The following is a 7529-nucleotide window of genomic DNA, read 5'->3' as shown; positions in this document are numbered from 1 at the left end:
GCCTAAGATTTAAACCATAAGTCATAAGTCACATCTCCTAAGCCTTAATCTCTACACCCTTATCCAAGAACCATATATTATACACTATAGATCATGAGCCCCAAAAACTAAACATTAAAGAATAAGTCATCAACTATAATCCCTAAGCCATAATCCTTGAGCATTAACCCATGAATGATAAGCCCTAAGAGATAAACAAATAAGCCTAAACCCTAAGGAATTTATTAAAATTATCAATTATAATATTCAGCTAATTAAATTTATAATCATATGTTAAATTTTAATTTTATATTTTTCCACTTAATAACTATAATAATTATAAGTTCCCTCCATTAATTTCACCAATTTTGATTTCCATCCTTTAATTTCAGCAATCTTGATTTCCCTCCCAACTCAAAGTAATTTATGTTTTTTATTTTCCATTTATTTATCTTAACCTAATAGATTTTCCACTGGGACTATTTGCTGTATACAAATAATGGACGACCCTTCTCCAAATCGTGCCTGTAAACCCCATTTCAGCTCCAGTCGGCGCCACCATGTTTCTTAAAATGCAAATGACCCTCATTTTACATCGAGACCGAATTCATTTTCAATCCAGATAAGATAATCACAAACATATTAGGGCACAATACTCAGACAATTCTAAGGTTGGGAATTGTTGAGAAATTGTCGTTTGCAACGACAAGGCATCAGAAGACCATCAATTGCCATAAGGATTGAACCGATTATCAATAGTAAACTTTCTTCACACCCTTAGCAAGTCAACGATTCATCGGCTTCAGATTTCATTGCAAGTTGCAAGTCAATAGTAATTTCAATTTTCCTAATTTCTGATTTGTCTTTGACCTTCATTATTTCAGTATAAATCAAAATAGACTACTCTGTCATCTCATCTCTTCTAATTCTCTGTAATATGTATCTATGCTCAGGCTTCTATTCTAAGGATTTTGCTTCTAAGGGCCTGCTATTCGGATTTTCTCTTATAAAAAATTTGATTATCTAAGGTAATTTCAATTTTTTTTTTGGTAATTTCATACCTTTTAGTTCTATTTATCATAACGAAATTTTATCTGGTTATCTAAGGTCATATATATATATATATATATATATATATATATATATATATATATATATATATATATATATATATATATATATATATATATATATATATATATATATATATATATATATATATATATATATATATATGATGTAGTGGGGTAAACAATCAATAAGCATAAGTGTTCAGGAAGTCCGGAAAGATGCAAAGGATACATGGCTAGTTGCAGATTGGACCAAACTAGTTTGGTTTAAAAATAGAATCCTAACATTCTTTGGATAGCCATGTAGGGTTGACTTCACATTTTTTATCTTGTTTAATTAGTATAGTTTATAAGTTCTTTAACTTCACATACACATTCAATTAAATGGATTGGGCTCTCATCCAGGTATTTGCAAGATAACTTTATAGATTAAGGGGCAAAAAGATTTTTTAATTGGAGTTTGTGAAGGTCTTTATTGCTTTTTGGTATGCAGGAGACCTCAATCGAACTATGGTTTGGTAGAGATGCGCTTTCAAGGCAAAGCATTTTTATTCATTGGCCAAGTACAAAAGACCCTTGATTTATACATTTTCTGTATCTCCATTTGCCATTTGATGATTTGCATTGTTGGAAAGAGCTACCATGTAGCGTCTACATCATGTCCATGTCTCCATGTTTTCTTCAATAATGAATGAAAATCTGATAGATGAAGGAAAATGTCTAATTTAGATGAAGGAAAAAGTCATAATTAGGACCCTTGGTGGAAGAACTCATTGTGTAGGATATAAATTTTATTAAACCCAAATTTAAGTGGTTAAGTTATCTATATCGATGTAATTCTAAAGTGCACTTGTCATGTAGTTTTTTTTGTTAGATAAGGTCATTTTATGTAGTTTTAGTATTACATAAGCATTATTGCAAAATAAGAATTAATTTTGATGCATATTGTAAAAAAAGCATTATTTTTTAGGATGTGACCTTCTCTAGTTGTATCAAAACACACAATAACCGTTTGACAATATCATTGACCATACCATTTCTGCTAATGTACACTACATATATTATACTACTATACTATTTTTGTTAAAGTACACTACATATATTATACTACTAGGTCAAAAAGACGTTAGACACATAATACGTTATGTGACCATGTGTACTACTACACTAATATTACTGCATGTGACCATGTATAGTCTCATGATTTAGACACTTAAACAATTAATGCATGTGACCATGTATATTCTCATGATTTACACACATAAACACTTCATGCGACTAATATCATATTTAATGATAATCGTTTTTGCTCTAAATATTAGCCACATGAATATTTCACGGTGTGACTATTATAAATATAGTGGACATATACAACCACCAAAATTGTTAGTGATATGACTCTCCAAAATTGATAACATTTTTACTTTAAAAAGTAGTTTTTTGACCATATATTTATACTTTTCCTATATTATGTAGCTTTTTGCCCATAAATGATTATACTTTTGCCCATATTTTGTTTTTCGCACAAATACAAATGTAATTACCTGTGTATATGTACTTGTATATATACTCTATGTATGGTGGTTATTGTCCACGTATAAGAAAGTTTTCACCAATGAATGTAGTATTTTTTTAACATAATATTCTTCAACAACACATATTTTACAAATCCGTACCACAATTTCGTAGGTAAATAGCTATGAATGCTACTTCCATAGCAAAACAACTTTGGAATGTTTTTCCGTTGAAAAAATCTATTGCAGATTAACACCGATTTTTAATTCTGCAATAGAATTACAATGGAAAGTATTTTCATAACTAATTTCATTGCAAAATTGCTATAAATGGATTTTCCATAGAAATATTGGTAGCAATATAGCAACGGATTTCGAGGTGGTAACAGTTTCCATAGCAATTCACATGTTTGCTACGGAAAATTAATTTCATAGAAATTGTGGTAGCAAATTAACTATGGAACGACATCTCATAGCATGATCCGTTGCAGAATAACAACGGAAATACATTCCATAGTGCCCTTCCCTAGCAAAATCGTGTTTTTCTTGTAGTGATCTGACACTTTGATTATACATTTGACAAAATAAACTAAGTCCTATGAACTGTTACATCAAACTAAAAGACTAGAATAATAAATGTAAAGACAAATGGACACATTCAGAAGTGTACACAATTTCAGAACATTTGCAGTTGATCATTCTCTCTATTCCGGAAACCAATTTGACTTCGGACTACAAGTTGACTTCGGAAGACCATTCACTTCGAAAATGACTGACTTCGGAAAATTCAAAAGATAGATATTGCTAGAGGTTCACTTTCAAGTTCCAAGAATCCCCCTATATGAACTTAGCAGTCTAGTCAGTTTAGTTTACTTCTTCCCTGATGAAAATGAATGCTCAATACAAACATTCTCTGACTTCAATGTACCATTGTAGTTGGCTTATGAAATTAGTATTGACGTGCTCCGGTGCTTTGGACTTTGATGCTCGACTTATGAACTTCTGAAGTGCCTTGGTGGGAACAAGGTGTTTGTCTTAGACTTAGAAAAAATTCTTTTGATTTGTTTTTCTTTGAAGATAGACAAAACCTAGTACTGGTTCATCGATGGGTCCCTCTACTAGGATTTCAACTTCTGCCAGTTTGAAGTCGATTTTGGCTAAATATTTTTCTTTTCTGAATAGATGGTCTAGTTCGTAGTCACACCGAAAAAGTTCAGCAACATAGTCCTTGAGGAAGCTTAAAGCAGCGTGGTAAGCTCCCATACTAAGATCATCACACTGAATGCTTCGGAAGTGAGCAACAATGGTCAAAATGTCATTCGGATTGATAGTAGGGAAGTCGGAATCAGTAATGGTTTTATGAATTGGTTTGTTGCGGAAGATGTTATAGCAGAACAACACGTAGTTAGGTTCAAACTTGGTCAAGATCTTCCTTCTGAATCCGAAGATTTTTGTGATCCTTTTCTGAGACCAGACTTCTTTGAGAGTAAGTGCGTTCTTTGAATAAAAGGTCTTCAGTCTTTTGCTTTCGATCCAGATGAACATTTTAGGATCATCTTCTGGATGGAGAGGAGCAAACCATGTATAGAACTTGCTGAAAGGAGAGAGAGGCAAGTCGATTTGGTCCAAGTCTTGATTCGAAAGATCATAGTACATGAAGGGCACTATTTCAACGTCCTACAAAATTTCATCTTTGTAGAGAGGAGATATTCCTAGCATCTGATGAGGATTATCATCCTTGAAGGATTGGATCCAGTTGCTTTCTTCTAAAGCTTAATTAATCTCTTCTTGGGACCAACCACCTATTTCGTTGAAGTGAGGAGCGGTATAGAAGAGTTCCGAAATGGGATTCTTGCCATTATCTTGTTTTTGGAGAGTGGCGAGGATGTGTTTCATATTCTCGTCAATGAAAAGCTTAGGAGGGGAGGAAGGCAAGGGCTCTTCCGGAATATCATCTAGTTTCTGGAGTGGAGGACCATCATCAATTGGAGGAATTTTTGGAGTAGGAATCGGAGACAGCATTGAAGTAGTAGCTCGGAAAGCATCAATAGTTAATTTTATTTTTACCTTAGCCACTTCTATACGTCTTTTCAGAACATCAGCCAGAGTGGATGGCCACGATACTACTGACCATATTATATTTTCTTCTTATGTTAGCACTTTAGCAAAATACTTCTTTGGGGCTGGAAGTCCTACTACTCCATTTCTGAGATACACGCCCTTTTCATCATTATCATCATCATCATTGTTGTTGTCATCATTATCCTTAACAGGAGAACCTAAAAGAATTAGCGAGTCATCAGATTCATCTTGGAGTGTGAACTCCAAGATAGGTTTCCATGGCTGAAATCTTAAACTTCGTCCTTCTCCCCCTCTTGCAACAGAGGCCCTGGCAGCAGGTGCAAGCAAAGACATCTCTTTCAATTAGGAGAATTTATCAAACACCTTCTTAAATCTAGTATTGAGTTGAAGTGTTAGGATGTCATAAGCATCAGTTGTGGGAGCCTGAGCTTTGAAATAATCGAACAATGTTGAGAGAATGGAGAGCATCTCATCAAACTTGTGATTTGGAACATCCACAATGTTCCATGATGCTCTGAGTAGCTTGATAAGAACTTGTTGCATGATGAGATTCATCTCATCCTTCTTCCGAATCTCCTTCTCTAATTGTTGGATTTGCTTTTCATGAAGAATGTGGGTCTGCTTGATGAGTTTGTTTGAAGCATTGGGCATATCGTCATGAACTTTCAACATCTTCGTGATGGTATCAAGGTAGTGATCAACTTAGGCATCATAATTTTATTCAACTTCCTCGATAGTATGCTTGAGTCTTAGAGACATGAGTTGATCAAGATGAGCTTCTTTTTCAGCAACGGTGCGCCCAAACTTGTTGGTGTCGGACAAGGTGTTAAGGATCGTCTCAAGTTTGGAATCCAGTCTAGAAACTTTAACATCCAGATTAGTATTGAATTCGGCCACAAAAGCTTCTATAACATTGACTTTATTCATTGTGTCACAAATAGAGTCTTGGATTTCTAGAAGGGAAAACAGATCAATGTAGTTTCCTGCTGAAGATCTGGTATCCGAAGTGAAAGTCTAGGACTTGTTCTTGTCAGCTTGTTGGTTGAGTTGTTGTTCGAAGGGTCTAGGATGAGTTGCATGAACATTGACAATCTTGGGAGTGGATTTAGTTTCATCTTCAGGATAGATTTGAACTGATCCTCGATATGAAATTCTTTGTCAACTGGTTCCGAAGAGTATGAACAAATTCCGAAATCTAAGTCCAGCCTTGATGAGAAAGCCTTTTAAGAAAAAAGGAATGATGTAAACAACGTAGCAACAACGATCGAGGATCCTTCATCATCGAACACAGCTTCATCTGAATGTTCCTAATTAGAATCTGAGTGCATGGTGTCATGAAGTTGAGTCTTGGGATTTTCTCCGGAAGCAAACTCCAGATCGGTGAATTCATCAGTAGGGACAACGAAGGGTAAGTTGCTCTGAATGGCCTTATTCTGCATTGAGATGAGCGTTGCATCGACCTGGGATCTGGTGAGCTCCGGATGTCTTGACTTAGCCCTACCAAAAAAATCTTCCAAAACTGGATCGTTAACACCTGGTCATCTTGTACCCTTACCGGGTATCAAACTAGTTGAGGCACCTAAGGTTGGAGGGACAACTCCAACGTCTGAATGCTTGGGATCCAGAACAGGGCTTTCAGATCATATGCGTGTAGAAGGAAGTGAGATATCAAATGATACTCTTGGGTTTGTTCCAGGGGGCAAGGAATTTTTGTCAACACCGGAATCACCTTGTTGAGAAGGTAAGGGTGGATGATTAGGAGACTACCCGTGAGTGTGTGCGTGTGATATTGAAACTCTGAAGGGTACTTTGGAAGAGTGGGTAAGTGGGGTAGAAGGATGGCCAGAGTCAGCCAAAATGTCCTTGGATCCTTCCTATTAAGTGGAGGAACCAACTTTGATTCTCTCTTTGGCCTTGGGCTTTGAGGAATCTGATTTTCGCTTGGCAGACTTCTTTTTCTTGCCTTCGGATGGAACTACCTTGCCCTCGTCCGAGATGGGCTCAACAGAGATATGGGATAGATTGTGTAGGGCCATACACAATCGAAGTCTGTAAGTGTTGTTTCAAATAAATGGACTCGGATGGAATTAGGGCTAGCATGTGTTCCGGTAAACACCTAACAGGTCCGAAAGACTTTTTGTCCGGAAGACAATAAGATTTAATAGTTTTGAAAGTGAAAAATACCTCTTCCGGAATGATTTTGATAGGAATGGGATGATGGCGTTCTCTATACAGTTGTTGAATGGTAAGAGCCTAAAATCGAGGGCTTGAGATCTCATGTGGTTTGCGGTTGATGGAAAACTTCTGAAGGTCTTGCCATAACACTTCAGTGAGATTAATTGCATTTGTCTTCCCAGAAAAGATGTTGTAAACTACATACAAATAATCCTTGTTTAGTGAGTCAGTTCCGCCATGTCTACCCGATAGTCCTCTAACTATGAAGTGCATGAGAACAGTCCATAACCCTGATACAACCGACTTATTGAACTTCTTTGATGTGTACTCTTCATTGTACCCGATGTGATTTAGAAACGACTAAAACTATTCAGTCATTGGTTCTTGAACTTTGAAGTTTTCCGGGTTTTGTGCAACCCCAATTGCCTTCAAGAATGTCGATTTGTGAACAGGCACAATTATATCTCTAGTAATTCTTGTTTCAAGAACGTCGTTTTCAATTTGAATGAGATTAAAGGCCGTGTGAAGAAGACGAAGTGGGTTTCGAGGGTCTGGAACCTTTGTGAGTGGTACAATCATTGGACGATGAGCGATAAACTCAATCATTACCCGAATCGATTCATCATAGTCATTTGGATCCAGCTAGAAGAGTTGAGTGGTGTACTTGAGAAAGGGTTTTGTAGAGCTGGAAGAGGATAAATACTTGGAC

At 36.1% G+C, this 7529-nt stretch overlaps 1 long non-coding RNA gene across 1 annotated transcript; it reads left to right on the top strand.

Moving 5' to 3' along the window:
* The first annotated feature begins 444 nt into the window (after window positions 1–444).
* On the top strand, window positions 445–1905 carry LOC145017151 (uncharacterized). Its single transcript, XR_013666394.1, has 3 exons — window positions 445–811; window positions 933–1007; window positions 1543–1905. It is a non-coding gene; the product is annotated as an uncharacterized LOC145017151 (long non-coding RNA).
* Window positions 1906–7529: the final 5624 nt, after the last annotated feature.

Source organism: Lactuca saligna, chromosome 9, assembly GCF_052625555.1.
Source record: "Lactuca saligna cultivar CGN05327 chromosome 9, ASM5262555v1, whole genome shotgun sequence".
NCBI classification, from domain to species: Eukaryota; Viridiplantae; Streptophyta; class Magnoliopsida; order Asterales; family Asteraceae; genus Lactuca; species Lactuca saligna.
This window is presented reverse-complemented; position numbering and strand designations above follow the sequence as displayed.